This window comes from Notolepis coatsorum (assembly GCF_963971535.1).
Source record: "Notolepis coatsorum genome assembly, chromosome: 4".
Taxonomy (NCBI): Eukaryota; Metazoa; Chordata; class Actinopteri; order Aulopiformes; family Paralepididae; genus Notolepis; species Notolepis coatsorum.
Window position 1 is genome coordinate 200,150,672 of NC_140168.1, and position 15,392 is coordinate 200,166,063.

A 15,392-nucleotide genomic window follows, 5' to 3' on the forward strand; every position below is an offset into this window, starting at 1 on the left:
TTTGAGGAGAAGTGCAGGGAGGAGGGGGGGATCTCCTGTATCCTCTTTGATGGGCGGATTGAGATGACCAATGTGATGATGGAAGCTGAGGGCAGTGACCAATCTTTTCCTGCAAAGATCAAGGAAGAACACTATAGTGTTGCTAGTGAGCCTGGCAGCAACTATCTGTTCCACTTTACACCAGAGAAAGCAACTAAAGAGGAGTCCCATGCAGAGAAGATTGCTAAGGTCCTGTTTGCCTGGCTGAAAGAGAGAGGTTCTGATAAGACCTTGTGGGCCATTGGAGGAAACTCGACCAATGTCAACACTGAAGTGAAGGCAGGTGTAATGCGGAAGCTGGAGCTGCACCTGGGGAGAAAGCTGGTCTGGTTGGTGTGCAACCTGCACACTGGTGAACTTCCACTGCGCCGTCTCATTGTTGAAGTTGATGGGGCTACTCTGTCAGACAACAAATTGTCTGGGCCAATAGGACAGCTCCTTGATTCTGTTACACACTTGGAGATCAATCCTAACTTCACCAGGATCTTTCTTGGCCCTCCGCTGATCAAGCTGCCTGAGAAGATCATTCAAGATCTCTCAACTGATCAACACTATGGCTATAAGCTGGTCTGTGCAATCAGGGATGGAGTGCTTTCTGCAAGGCTGGCTCTGCTGGAGATTGGACCGGTAAACCACAGCCGCTGGCTCACTACAGCAAACAGACTCCTCAGGCTCTGGGTGTCAAAGCATCAACTTAAAAGAAAGAACCTGAATAATCTACAATGCATTGTGGAATTCATCATTGGAGTGTATTATCCATGTTGGTTCAACATGAAGGTCAAGCACTCCTGGATCCAAGGGCCTAGGCACATCCTGTTTCAGCTGGACTGCCTCAAGTCTCAGAGGAAGGAGGTGCTGGATGTTGTGATGCCAACTGTGAGAAGATCTGCTTGGTATGCCCACAGTGAAGCCATCCTCCAAACACTGCTGTGCTCTGAGGATCAAAAAGAGAGAATTGAGGGGGTGGAGAGAATCCTGGCCATCAGGGGAGAGGGGGATCCAGACACTCAGCTGGGAGACTCCTGTGTCAGGATCAGAAGAACACCTCACATCAATAGTGACGCTTCCAGCATTGGTGGCTTAATCAGCTGGTCAGAAGATTTGTCAGAGCCACCTCTCACCTGCTCCCTAAGCACCTCCGAGGTGAAGAACTTAATCAACACCCCCATGGAGGTTCTCGACTGGCCTTGCCACACACAAAGCATCAAGAGGGTTGTTAAAATGGTGACTGAGGCCTCTGCTAAGTACTTTTCACAAGAAAAAAGGGATGGAGGGATCAGGGCTCAGGAGACCAGCAGGAGGCTGATGTCCAAGAATGAATCCAAGCAGGACTTGTGCAACCTGATCAAATTTAAGAAGATAGAGGATTGATGGAGCCCCATGGATTTTCTCAATACATTGAGACGTTTGTTTAAATGGTTATAGAGGTTTCTGCTGAGTAGTTCTGGAAAGAACTCACCTATTTATGGCTGACGTTGACTTTAAGTTTGTGTTTGTAGGTTGGTGGCTAAAGCAGTACAGTAGGAGATCTTGCCATCCAAGAATGAGTCCAATCAAGATATTGGAACCTGGCAAAGTTCAAGAAGTCAGGAGATCGAGATTTAGCACTTAGGTGTTTGTGTGCATTACAAATACAATTTATTATTGTTAGTATTATTATTATTGATCTTTGGAGTTGTATCCAGTTATATACAGTTCACTTGTTAATAGATTTGATGGCTTTGTCATTATAAATGATTTCCCATATATTTTTTATCTTTGCAATTTTGTAATACAATACCAATGGGTTCAAATGGTAAAATCAGCCATTTTGAAATCCAAGATTATGCAGGTTATATTTATCCTATCCCAAAAATTACCTCATATTTGAATTCCCCATTAAGAAACACATCATTTAGACACCTTGCATGTTAGGATTTCCTTCAGATTCATGTTGGCATCCATGTATGGCCAAGGGGTGAAAAATGGTAAAATCGGCCATTTTGAAATCCAAAATGATGTAGGTTAGAGTTATCCTATCCCAAAAATGAACTCATATTTGAATTCCCCATTAAGAAACACATCATTTAGACACCTTGCATGTTAGGATTTCCTTCAGATTCATGTTGGCATCCATGTATGGCCAAGGGGTGAAAAATTGTCAAATCGGCCATTTTGAAATCCAAAACAATGTAGGTAGGAGTTATCCGATTAGAAAAAGAATCCCATATTTGAATTCCCCCAAAAAAACACATATTTTAGACACCCCACTCGATTGATTTTCCAAAAAAAAAAAGTCTGGCCCGCCCTACCGTGACGTGTGACAGCCTGCTGCCCAAGGGGACCCTGCAGGTGAGGGCACCAGACCCTCCCCAGAAGACGAGGTCCCCCAGTACTGACATGGGAACCTTCAGCCGCTTCCATATGTCTCACACCAGGTCCATTTCCATACTGGAAAAAACCACCTCTCCATCCTCCCCATGAAGAGGAGGCCAAGAGGGACCCCAGCAGCAGGCGCATCACGGACAGCGGCGTAACCGTCCTAGGACGGAACCTCCCGAGCGCACCGAGAACCCAACCACTCGCTGCCACTCCGAGAGGGATGCCCATATAGACCTTGAGCTTAGAAAAAGCCGAAGTACTCCACCCGTTGACTGGGAAGAGGAGAACTCTACTTCCAGTCTACAGCAAAACCCAGGCTAGTGAGACACCACCTGCCTGGTATGAGACCTGGCGATCTACCCTGACCGGCCAAGGACCAGAACGTCGTCCAGGGCAGAATACACTTCGTAAACCCCCGACGATGCAGAGGGCTGTCACACACCTTCCATGGGACAGGACCAGTACTGGCCATGGGAGGCACTAACGTGATACCCGGCCTGGCGAGGGCGGGGCTGGGGGAACTCGCGCTGCGACCCCAAGGGCCTCGAGCTCCCCCTCTGACAACCTTTGTTGTTGACAGACACAACACCAGGCTCACCAAACACAGACGCAGAACGTGTGGCGTGGGAGCCGCTTGATAGCACAACATTCTCACGGACAGACCCAGGCCTAGCCAGCAACTGGGTGTCAGCCCCTGTCCCCATGAGAAGCGAAACGTGGGGCCGCTTGTGCTTCATTGAAGGCACGCGGCCCGCAGCCAAAGGAAACAAATCAGAGCCCTTATCCCGCTGGTGTTGGGGGGGGAGTGACCGGAGAGCAAGCTAGACACAGCTAGACGGCGACGGTTTTTTAGGGCGTGCTCATCTAATGTAGCCGATCCCTCTGCCGCCAGGGCTGGCGGCCTTGCGATCACCTGTTGTCTTTGTGTCCAGGGTACCTCAGGCGGGGGAAAACATGGCCGCTGGTTGAGGGCCTCGCCACAGCCGCTGGCTGCGCAGTGTGAGGCGGTGTGGGGCCTAGGTCAATTACCGCCCACGCTCCTGCGGAAAGACCAAAATCCCTCTGCGGAGAGGGGAGCCCTGAGGAGGGAAAAAAACGTCTCTCCTCCTCAAGGGGAGACTGATCCAACCAAGATGTCTGTAAACAAGCGTTGACAGCATCCTAGCCCTCCCTGCGGTTATAGCTTGCAGCTAGGTCAAAGCTAATAACCTCAAAACCTCACGCGATGTTTCGACGTTGGCCGGCCCTAAGGCCCCACCACCCGACACCATTTTTGACAGAAAAAACAGCAATTCGAACAATGTTGCTAGTCGCTGATAATTCTATACCGCGGCGGTATAGGCTTAACAGCCCACCAGCCACCTGCCGGGCCGACTCGCCTCATGGCGTCGGCCGGGCGGGACACCGTTCCACCATGTCAGAGGCAAAGGACTGATGCCACCTGCTTCACAAGCACGGAGCACCAGTGGTGGCTGCAACAAAAGACTACTACTAGTGAAGCACTGCCTCACTAGTAGGAATGCAGCAACCTCCACTGTGGTGTGCACCCATGAAGGGGTAAATGAATAAATGAACAAAAACTCCACTAACACACTGCAGAATGGGCTAACCCATACACACAAATGTTAAGGGGATGCAGACCAGAGAAAAACACCAGTCCCGCACACGATTCATAGATTCACAAAAAGCACACCAGCCCTAGGCCTCAGCCCATCCACCCATGAAATGGTAAACAAGCCCCCGTCAAAACTCCCAACAGTAGACACCGATTGACTGTCAGCATGAATGGTTAAGAGGAGGGAAGACCTTTTAGAAAAGACAGCCCTCGGCAGGGAACAAGAACAGAGACCCAGCATTGTAGCATTAGCATTAGCCGCGCGCACTAGGATAGCTGGGAAAACACCCAAAACAGAGTCATGACAACCATGTTTTCCCAAATATCCTGCCCCTCGCGCCAATACACAACTCGGCTGTCTCACGGGACAACGAGCAGTATCCAAAATGCTAGCATTAATGCCTGGCAGCGCAGGCCCTACCTGTGCGCGACCTAGCCCGACAGCTAGCCGCCGTGCGACGTCCCTCGATCCGCTGTCACGAGATGAGGAAACCCCAGGACAGGCCCGATGCGCTGTTAGGATGTGCCTAGAAGATTCCAGCGGCTGGTGAATCTCCGGCGAAAACCCAACATTGTGTAATTTCTCTCTGCATTTCATAACAACTAGTTCATGGAGTGCACTGCAGCGTCCATGTTGGAAACAAAAAAAGAGGAAGGGGGAGTGTGACCATGTCCGGCGTCTTATAGGAGGACGCTGGGGCGTGGCCTGGTCATGTGCATGGGTGCAAATTGTTTGTTCATGAGCACAGTAGGTGCTAGGAGATAAGAGTTATCTCATTATGGCGAAGAGCGAGACGCGATTGGCCAGTATGATAATATAACTAGGAGGGATATGAGGACTGTGTGTATAGTAACATACTAAGAGCAGGTTCCTGGCTGTTCACAGCAGAAGAGCAGGAGCCTGGCTGTTAAAAATAATAACTAATTGGTTTTAAGATAAATCTACATTTGTATTGCTTAAATTGCATACTATAATAGCATCTGTCTAAACTAAACCCATTTAGTGCATTTAATGACCTTTATTCTGAAAATCCCTGACGCTGCTCACTTGTCTAAATTGTCCCCCTGCACATGGTTCTGGAATTACTGTCTGTCACAGAAAGATCTGAATGATATGTTCTATGTTTTAATGCCACTATGAAGTGAGGGCACTGGAAAGAAAAACCTTCCTGAGCACAAAAACACATTTAGCGCATGTCCGTGAACATGAACTGTTTATATGAAGGGACGGGGACTCGTACTACTAACCTTTTCAACATCACCATTAAGCTGTAGCCTAAATCCCCTCCTCCTGTTGTGCTGTGTGCTCACCTGCTGCCGTGAACTGATTTCATCCTGCAACTTCTGGAAGAAAACAATACCAGAGGGAAAGGAGGGGGGTGACTTTTTAGGTGTGATGACATAATTGGAAGAATAATTTGTTTCATAATGTAAAATGATCATAGCTACATATTGTAGAAATAATATAAATCAAATCAAATGAAAATGTAAACTTCTGCCGGCAGGAGTTTTCAAAAAGGTCTGTATTCTGTATTCTGTATCCTAGAATACAGTTTGCATGGGGATGAAAAGCCAAACTGCATAGAAAAATATATGGTTTAAAAAATGCCTGTGTACGTGTAGACAAGGCCCAACACTGCTTCAATCATCTTTTTCCTACTAATCAAAGGAAAACTGGTTCTGTTTCTGTACAAGAAGCCAATTTTATGTCGCAGCTTGCTGGCAAGGTTGTCTATAATGGTATTTAAATGTCAATTTCTCATCGACCCAGATGCCGAGATAATATGTATTCTCAGTGACTCAATGTTAGAACCACTCACAGTGGATATATGCAAACCATTATATTAAATATTTCTGGCTCTAGTAAAGAACATTCATTTAGTTTTACTCGCAGTACCAATTCAAGTTCCATTAATAAGCACTTTCTGAAGAGCAGTAAGGCCAGTTGTACAGAGTCGGCACTACAATGCACAATAGTGGCATTAGCATAAAGACTTTACAACCATTCAAGATAGAGACAAAGTCATTGATATGCATATTGAAGATGACAGGACCCAGAATTTAACCTTGTGGCACACCTTTTGTTGGTGACAAAAAGTCAGACAGGCATTTCCCACCTTAACAATTTCTATTTTAGAAACAAGGCTTGTTTCTCCTTTCATTTTAAAAAGAGGCTTGTTGCTGCTACGTTTTTACCGGTTTGATTGAGTGATTGATTGAAAATTGTATTAACAGATTGCAGAATGGGTACAATACAGTACGGCTCAATACACACGATTGTTAAGGGGATGCAGACCAGAGAAAGACTTTCGTCTTGTTTACATCAGGGTCCCCCATTTTCAATTCATCATAACATATATGACATACAGATAGACAGTACTGCTACATCTATACATTTATGACATACCAGATTTACAAATACAGTACTGTTTGTGATACAAAAAGAGTGGGGGGGGGGTTCGGTAGGTGGGGGGGGGGTGGGGGGTAGGTGGGGTGGGGTGGGGGTACTGGATTATGGTGACGTGTTGTACATGAATGCCTGTTCTACCTCGTTGCTTATGCTGGATGTCACGTATCATGGTGCGCTAAGATTCATGGCTGTAGATCTCTCACTCATCTCTGCATTTTGTACAAGAAGGTAGGTTGGCTGTCCCTGCCTCCTCGTATACTTCATCATTGGTACATCTTCCTCTATAAAGCATTACTTAGACTGTTACCCTTATATCTCTGTACACACCTTATCGTTTCGTGAAACTCTTCATACAGCTTGCGTTTCTTTCCACCTCAGTCCCACAAGTTCGCACTGAGCTTGGGAAGAGGGATTTTGTGTACTCTGCTCCGTTTACCTGGAATGGACTTCAAAAACCTTGTAAACTTTTATTAATTTGCACAGTTTTAAAACCCTAATTACTGACCTTTTAATGACCGATATGGGAGTGTGCAAATGCTTCTCTGCTTAATTCCTACTGGTTACTGTACACACTGCATTAATGTTATGTTTGATGCTTAGCCTATCCTGACCTTCCCTCTCCAATAATCCCCTGTAACATCAGATATTGGTTGAAGAAGTTTGTCTTTAGTTGACAGAGAAAGTTGACTGGGTTTCAGCTGTCCTAACTGTGGTGGGAAATTTGTTCCACCATTGTCGGGCAAGGACTGAGAATATGCGGCTTCTCCTTGATGACCCTCCCAGAGCTCGGATAGGAGTGGGTCTGAGATGGCCAGAAGATGCAGAGTGTAGGGGTCTTGAGGGTGTATAGTTAGAGACCATTGACCGGAGGTAGGTGTAAATCACAATACTTCAAGTACAGAAGGGTTGAAAGGTGAACTGAGAAGCATGGTTTATAGCACACACACACACACACACACACACACACACACACACACACACACACACACACACACACACACACACACACACACACACACACACACACACACACACACACACACACACACACACACACACACACACACACACACACACACACACACACACACCCATCATCAATAACAACCCAGATAGCAAAAAATGAGTGAATCAACGTTGAAATAGGGTTCGGCAGAAATATTGAATCTATGTTGAAGCCTGACATCGAAATTATACAGATCGTTGTCTATGACTTACATGTTGAATCAACGTTAGGTGTCAACCATAACTGATACTATATCAATGTTGATTCAACCATCATCTAAATGGTAATCTACATGCACATTTTAGTTGATTTTATATTGAATCAATGTTAGACATCAATGTTTATTCAACCATAATCTAAATGGTAATCTACATGCACATTTTAGTTGATTTTATATTGAATCAATGTTAGACATCAATGTTTATTCAACCATAATCTAAATGGCAGTGATGGGCAAGCTACTTGGAAAATGTAGCAAGCTACACTACAAGTTACTCTCGATTAAATATAGCTAAACTACAATGGAAGCTATCCCCAGAGAAATGTAGCAAGCTACACTACAAGAACATGGCTAAAATAGCTAGCTACATCGGCACTACTTTTTTTTTTTTTTTTTTTACTTTGTGATCAAGTTTACACCAAACAAATAGGCAGGCAAAAAAATAGCTCAGTTTGATTGTTTATTATAAAACTGAAACAAGCCCTCGGTCTGGCTTTTTGTGTCATCCTTTTAACATGAGGAAAGAACTGTGGAAACGTAATAAATAAAAGGCAGTGAAACAATAATAAAATAAACACAAATATATACTCCCTCTATTGGAATGGAGACTTTTCAGCACAGGATAAACTACTGTTTCAACTCAAACCACAGTAACAAAATGACAATAACCTGGCCAAAGAAAAAGTGCAATAAACATTTGTCTACAAAATAGACATTAACGAAATCCTATGTAACATTTATACATTCTTAAGTACGGAAATAAGCAGCATGGGGTAATCGGCATTGGAACTATACTACTACAGTATGTACTCAGAGTATAACACTCAAGCTTGACACTGCTAGACAAACAATACTATCCTTGGCTGCTAGATATGTAACTCACAAAACATTCCATGGCCACAGGTTGAGAACCACTGGTCTAGGACGATCTTTTCCCTATTTTTTTCTTTTCTCCACCCCCCAATGTACAGTGTACAGTGTCCCCCTACCCCAACCCCCCCCCCCCCCCCAATGTACAGCCCCAACCCACCAACCCCACCAACCCAACCTCCTCCAATGTACAGTTTCTACGTCAAATGTATATACACTCTTTTTCTGGACACTTTTTGTATCACAAACAGTACTGTATTTGCAAATCTGATATGTCATAAATGTATAGATGTAGCAGTACTGTCTATCTGTATGTCGTGTGTGTCATATATGTTATGATGAATTGAAAATGGGGGACCCTGATGTAAACAAGACGAAAGTCTTTCTCTGGTCTGCATCCTCTTAACAATTGTATGTATTGAGCTGTACTGTACTGTACCCATTCTGCAATCTGTTAATACACTTTTCAATCAATCAATCAATCAATAATATTGTTCATAGCAGCTAGCCTATCTCAGACAGACTGTTAGTTAAAGCTGTTGATAAAAAGTGCACTGACTTAATTGTGTGCTGTTTGGGAACAGTTGACAATGTTTATGTAAAGACAGTAAGGGTTTTCATCAGCTCACCTGAATATGTGTTCTCAAGTTAGTATTGGACGTGTGGGACGTCGAGAGCAGCTTCGTTTTTGGTTGACACAATAAACACCTAAACACATATGTTTTACGCGTTTTTTCAGTCAAACTCATAAACGTGTCCAGGTAGGGCCATGGAGATGCAGTGTTGTTATTGTTGTTGACATCATCTTCATCAATGCCATCAGTGGAAACATCAAATCCCTCTGCCATTATTTCGCGCTGTTATTGTAAATTCATCCATTCATTCTCATTCAGTGGTCTGCGTTTAGATTTTCACTTCCTGGTTTGCGGCCTGGAGTCCCGCCCTATCCTGCCTCTGATTGGCCTACCCGTAATATTTTGGCCTACCATACCCAATCGTGAGTCGTCACTCATATCTAAACAAACCACCAACCAATCATAGTGGGTTTTTTACGGGGAGTTTTTTTTTCTCCTCGCAGATCTTCCTGTCTAGACTGCGAAAGTAGCGTGTAACGTTTCTCGTCGCTACGTTACTACTTCGTTCTATAAATAACTCCGCTACAGAGACCGCTACCCTGGTTAAAAAGTAGCGAGCTACCAGCACGCTACTGAGAATTGTAGTTAAGCTATGTAGCTTCGCTACTTGTAGCAAGCTACTGCCCATCACTGCTAAATGGTACTCTACTTGTACATTTGTAACTTGTACATCTACTTGTAACTTGTAAAGTTAAGGAATCAATACTGATTAATGTACATTTTACATTAAAATATTGCTGCTGATATGTATACATCATAACATTACATGTTTTTTTTCCTGCTGTTAAACACACTATTGTTAAATAAATAATAATACAATTCTTATATGACCATATTTCCAAAAATGTGTGAACAAAAATGACAACATGGCTTTAATATGAAAATTAATTTTTTTCTAGGGTATCATACTTCCAGTGACCATACCTTTTACACAAAAAAAAAAAAACAGACCTTATAACAGGCTTTCATTAACAATACATATATAGCCACTGCCAGAATAGTGACACACATATTATGTGTGGTGAGCACACGCATTCATGCACAACGAAGACAAGATTGCGTTGTCTCAATCATTTTAACTATAAATTTATGAGCTCAAAGTATGAGCTCACTACTGACTGAAATGTCCAACAAAAAGCATCAATTGTCAAATAATATTGATCACATTAACTAGACTAGATGTTTGAGGAAATTAGAAAAGGAACAACAACTTAACCCTTGTGTCTGATCAGATTCGTATTTGTTTGATAACTTTGCAGTGATTATGTTTGTAGCCAACATAATATGTGGCATAATCTTTTAATTATCTTGTATTTTTTTTTTTACTCTTCATAAATTGTTTATTCCACTTCAGCCCGATCATAACCACCACATATTATTTTTTTTGTCATATTTAACAACTCTTTTCAGAAAAGTGGGAGTATTTCATTACAAAAATAATATAAAAAATGGTTATGATCAGGGCTGAAGTTGAATAAAATATTTATGGAAAAGAAAGTGGGAAATTATTTCAACATAATCTTTTTATGGAGTTTTTCAATTTAGTCCCCTAATAAGAGTATAATACTTTAGTTTTCAGACACAAGGGTTAAATAACAATGGCATAGGATTTGAATTTAAACACAGTGGAGCTTAGATGATCTACAGTTGTCCACGACTTATCCTCCAAGGCATCTGCTATATAATAATCTTCAGATTTACTTAAGTGTTATTAGTAGGTTACAGCAGTAAGCATTAGTTTGCTCAGTCAATTATGGCCAATTCGTTTTATATTGTTTAATACAGTTAAATAAATAGATAAATGAAAAGCAATTTTTTTTGGATTCCCCCCCCCCCCCCCCCCCCCCCACTGTACCGAAAATAATACCGAACCGTGTCTTCAAAACCGAGGTACGTACCGAACCGTGGATTTTGTGTACCGTTACACCCCTAATGTTTCTATAACTCTCTCCCATATAACTCTCTCCCATACCCTTAACACCAACCGCTGAAGTGCCCTTGAGCAAGGCACTAAACCCCAAACTGCTCCAGTGGAGTTGCTCAGTGGCCAACAGTGTCAGACTGTGGTTGTACTGGGGCCTAACAAAATTAATAGTTGGTTTCAGGTTGGTTGTCAGTTTGGCCATGGGTAGGTAGGGAATTTATTTTATTTAATTTTTTTATTTTATTCTTTCCCACGGCGACTATGGATAGGGAATTTCTTTATTTAATTAAAATGTTCACAACAACATGGATACATGTACTCTGCCAGCATGTTTAATATCCATAATACTAAATGTTTGACTAAGATTTCTATGAAACTTTATTAAAAAAAAAAAAAAAAAAAAAAAAAATTATAATTTTTCTAAAAACTCATAAAATATATTGGGTCGCACCTAAATCGGCAGGGTCGGTCGGCAACCTGAAACCAACTATTAATTTTGTTAGGCCTGGGCAGCTCCCAGGTGTGAATGGAACTCTGTGAATGTGAAGCAGGGCGTAGCTGAAAAAGAGCATCCGTGCTCAGCGAACCTACCCTGGGTAAATAAAGGTTAAAATAAAAAATAAAAAAATAAACACTGCAAGAACAGGCTGAAGCAGCATAAGTCATTCAAGTAGATGCCGTCCATGGAAGAACAGTGTCCATGAGGGTAATTCCTTGTACTGTATGAACCAGGGAAACAGTGTGCTGGGGTACCCCAAGTTTGACTCTGGTTCGCTTGACAATTAAGTTTGGGTCACTTCGGTTCCAAGAACAGGCTGAAGCAGCATAAGTCATTCAAGTAGATGCCGTCCATGGAAGAACAGTGTCCATGAGGGTAATTCCTTGTACTGTATGAACCAGGGAAACAGTGTGTGCTGTGCTGGGGTACCCTAAGTTTGACTCTGGTTCGCTTGACTTAAGTTTGGGTCACTTCGGTTCCTTGAGATGCCTCCCTCCCGGTCTGGCGCATAACGAAGCCACTTCTTGACAGTTTCGCTGTAGTCCTGGTCGGTCAGCTTGGGGTCAAACTGTCGAGCAGCAGCTGATAGACACAAAAATAAAAAAGTGAGGAAGAGAGGTGGGTGAGATGATGTACGATGATAAGAGCACCCCTCACTTCACACGAGTGCGATTTTTTGTAATCACTCAATAACTCACTCTGTAGGTCTACAGTAACAAGCTACAGTCAGCATCCAGTTAGACTGGACAGGAAAGAGAATTAAGCAATCGCCTAGCCTGACACCATCTAGGCAATACAATGTGTATCCATGCACCTCTAAAGCTCACCAATTACGTTGTCCATTTCTTATAGGTTGCACTTTCATCACTTTATTCCAACATAACACTTTTTTTTTAAAGTTTTTGCAACAGCATAATTATATTCTGAATCACCAGCATCACCAGCATCACCACCTCACTACCTAAACTTAACCTATGAAGTAGTTTGCAGGGGAGGAAGCTCACCAAACATGCAGGCTTGTAGTGTGGTGTGCTTGAATGGCTTCTTGCTTTCTGAACAACGCTTGTCTTTCTTTCCAGCCCAGTTGAACCCACTGGCCAGGGCGTTGGTCATAGCAGTTTTCAACATCAGTCTGATCAGGTTCTCTGAATTGGTGCCTCCTACCAAAGCCAGGCGAGAAATCTAAATCAGAGAGAAGAAAATGAAGGCCCTGCGTTAGAAACAGCATAACGTTTATTTTATGAACACAGAGCAACCAACTTGTTTATACACACACTTTATGCATGCACTGATATTCCAGCCCATGCCAGTCATTAGGTTTAACCACATTAACCCTCCTGTCCATATGTAAACGGTATATTTGAACAATTTCAAAACGTTTCATAAATAGCAGATATACAAGCTCTAACACGTTTTGAACTAGAAAGTGCTAAACACATTTTTCCCCTGAACAAGACCACACTGAAAAGATCTACATTTGATAAATGAATGCAGTTCAATAAATTACCATCTTTTGACGGACTGATTGCTCCATCAGTAATGATTCTGCCTCATTGAAGTCTTGTTCACTGGCGATTGGCAGCTGGAAGGGGAGCATAGTGGTTGTGGTGGCCACCCCGTGTCCCCTGGTCCCACCAGATATGTTGCCCTCAGCCAACTCGGTCTTGATGAACTGCACATCTCTCGATAGATCCTTCACCACGACAAGTAATTCAGCAAGCATTGAATTATTCTTCTGGATGGTAAGGTCTTCAGAAGAAGAGTTAAAATCATTAAGTGAGAAATAAAAATAAGCAGCAAATCACACGAGGAATTACACCATGTCCAATAGACTTGCCTTTCATAAGCTGCCCGTCATCGCCGGCCATCTGTCTACGCTGTGAAACACCAGATTGCCCTGAGCTGTGTCCTGACATCGCTGTAGAAACAAAATCATAGTTATATATTTCACTATAGTTTGACTGCATTGGATCAAACTGGTGGTAGTTCCCTCTAAAATGGCATAACATTTTGTGCATGTTGTGAGAGACCAGGGGGACTGTAGTATTGCCCCGAGCTGCATCCCGACATCCCTGTAGAAACAAATCATTATATTTAAAAATACAAAATCTGACTTGTCAGTCAAATTAACATACATGTCATAATCACTAACACCGGTTCCTGACAGGCAGCAAGCGAGCGAACTGGAGACGAAATCGCACACGACACTGTCCTGATATGACGCAGCGCATGTCCGAGTGTGTGTTACCTGGATTCTCGACCAATAAAAAGTGTTTAGGGGCGGGACTCGGCCACGTAATCGCTCAACTAGAGACACAGCGAGCGAATATTTGAGGGGTGAACGACATCGCTGCTCAGTTCACTGTCGCTCGCGGCAGGTCAGGATAGTCTGATTGAAACGAATAATTTTAATCACTTTTTCTCGCTCGCTCGCGTCGCTCTATGTCAGGAAGGGGTGTAAGGAGTTGTATCCCCGTCTCTCAAAACACTGTTACTGAAAGAGTACAGTATCATACCACTACTTGCACTTTGTCGATCTTGCAGCTGCTGGACATGTGAGGCCTGCTGCTGCTGGTGATACTGTACAATATCAAATCCTGGCATCTCGGCTGAAACACAGTAGGAAATACACAAAGTTATTAGCAAATGACGCTATTGTAATGTGAGAAAATGTTTGATTTCCATTCAGCTGATTTCACGTGCACTGCCAAATACTACTTTAATAAAAATATCAAAGACAATGCGAGACAATACAGATATTTTAAACATGCCAGAATATTATGTTATGAGATTGCTTGATAACTCACCATTATGTTGAGTTAGCGATTGCCGGTAGTTGCTAGTAACCAGATCTACAAAGGGGAAATGTAAAATAAGTTGCGACTCAAACATGGTGGAAATTGTGCTCAATATAAAAGCATTATGTACAACTACACATTTTTATTGTGACATTGCTTGCAAGTTGTGAAGGCTTTGAATTTTTGTAGTGGGCTGGCATGCACATTGTAAACATGTATTCTGTTGCATGCATGATGCCAGCGACCTGCCAGCAAGCTCCTCACAAGAACACAGATATGGGTTCACTTACTGTTATTTGGATCAGGAGTCTGCAACGAATCTAAATAGCTGTAGATCATGCCACCATCCAAAGAATCTAAAAAAGGTAAGCCAGGGTGAGAATTGAAGATGCTACAAATCATGTTTAAACAGTCATCTAGTTGGCATTTTAACATTCATAGCAACATACCATTCATTGTAGGCTCTTGGCCAACAACTGGAGGGTTGCTGGATCTTAGCGCCTTACGAGACCGGCTCGATTTTGGAGTCTGTCCTACAACATATTTTAGTTGGCATGTTATTCACAATGTATATATTTTGGGCCAACTATAGAATAACTGCAAGAAATGCAGAAGTCCAATCAAATTAAAATGCTCAATTTGTCGGTACATGGTCAGACTAATTTGTTTAACTGTTTATTATTATTATTATTATTATTATTATTATTATTATTATTATTATTATTATTATTATTATTATTATTATTATTATTATTATTATTATTATTATTATTATTATTATTATTATTATTAACTGTAGCAGTGATCATTTCCAAAGTGCCTATATAAAATAAATGCATTGCAACAATACCTGGGAAACCCACATCAGGTGCTTTGGCAAAACGTTTTCTTTTGGCGTCGCCACTCGAGTCAGAGTCCGAGTGCACATACTGCTGATTTGGCCTAAAAAAAAGTATATATATACACACATATAAATAAATGTAGTTATGATACTACGTTTATTAGTCAAGGCTAA